We start from the raw sequence: 1,055 nt of genomic DNA, 5'->3' as shown, positions 1-1,055 counted from the left end.
TACTGCACATGAGAGCCCTGCAGGGGTGGCTAAAATCCAAGGGATTCTCCCCGAGGGGAAATCCGCTCCGTCTGATATGGGTTACGAGCGGATGCCTTCATTCCCTGTCTGTATGAAGGAAGCCTTGGTTCCTGTCCCAAGGTCCTGTGTTGGGAGCAATCTGTCGCCGAACAATTATTTCAACAGACGCCTCACTCACGGGATGGGGCGCGGTCATGGACGACCACTTCGCAAGAGGCTCCTGGGAGGAGCATCATTTCTCTTGGCACATAAATTGCCTGGAAATGTTGGCGGTTTTCAGGGCTCTGAGGAGTTTTCTGCCCGCTCTCTGCGGTCGCCACGTCCTTGTCAGGACCGACAATACGGCGGTGGTGGCCTATTTGAATCACCAGGGGGGTCTGCGCTCGCGCCCATTATGCAAACTGGCACATCGGATCCTCCTGTGGTCCCAGGAGAGACTGCTGTCCCTCAGAGCGATCAGAGGATTTTTGTGGATTGCTTAAATAGCACTTAAAGTAATAATAATAATCACCCAATAGTCATATTTTTATGAATCAGAATTTATTAAAAATAAAAACACTGGATAAAATATTACATACAAAACAGAATGAAAACTTTAATAAAGAACCAGTGTCCAGTGTTCATTTGCAATGGTAGTCCCAAAGGCAGTTCCGTTCCTCTGAAAAGCAGAGATGGAGATTGGACTTCCTGCAGAGCACATTAGAATATCTTATTTGCAGTGTCTGCAGCGTCCTCTCTTTGTCTTCACTGGGAAATGTACGACCATGTCCCTGCACACATCTGTTGGTAGTTCACATGACCTCTTGGCTGGGACCCCATTTGGTGGATCCTTGTTACCTGAGGATGGTCTCTTCAGGTCACTGAGGCGTCACTGTTCTGGATGTAAAAGGGGCCCCCCCTGACTGAAAATGGCCACCCTCTCCTTGGTGTGTTGACAGTTTTTTGTCTGAATTAGATTAAAAAGAAATCTATTCCAATATCAAACATACATTGAAAACAGCCTAATCACTATACATCCATCCATCGTCAACCGC

Source organism: Micropterus dolomieu, linkage group LG01 (assembly GCF_021292245.1).
Source record: "Micropterus dolomieu isolate WLL.071019.BEF.003 ecotype Adirondacks linkage group LG01, ASM2129224v1, whole genome shotgun sequence".
In the NCBI taxonomy this organism is placed as follows: domain Eukaryota; kingdom Metazoa; phylum Chordata; class Actinopteri; order Centrarchiformes; family Centrarchidae; genus Micropterus; species Micropterus dolomieu.
Note: the sequence above shows the minus strand (reverse complement) of the source record.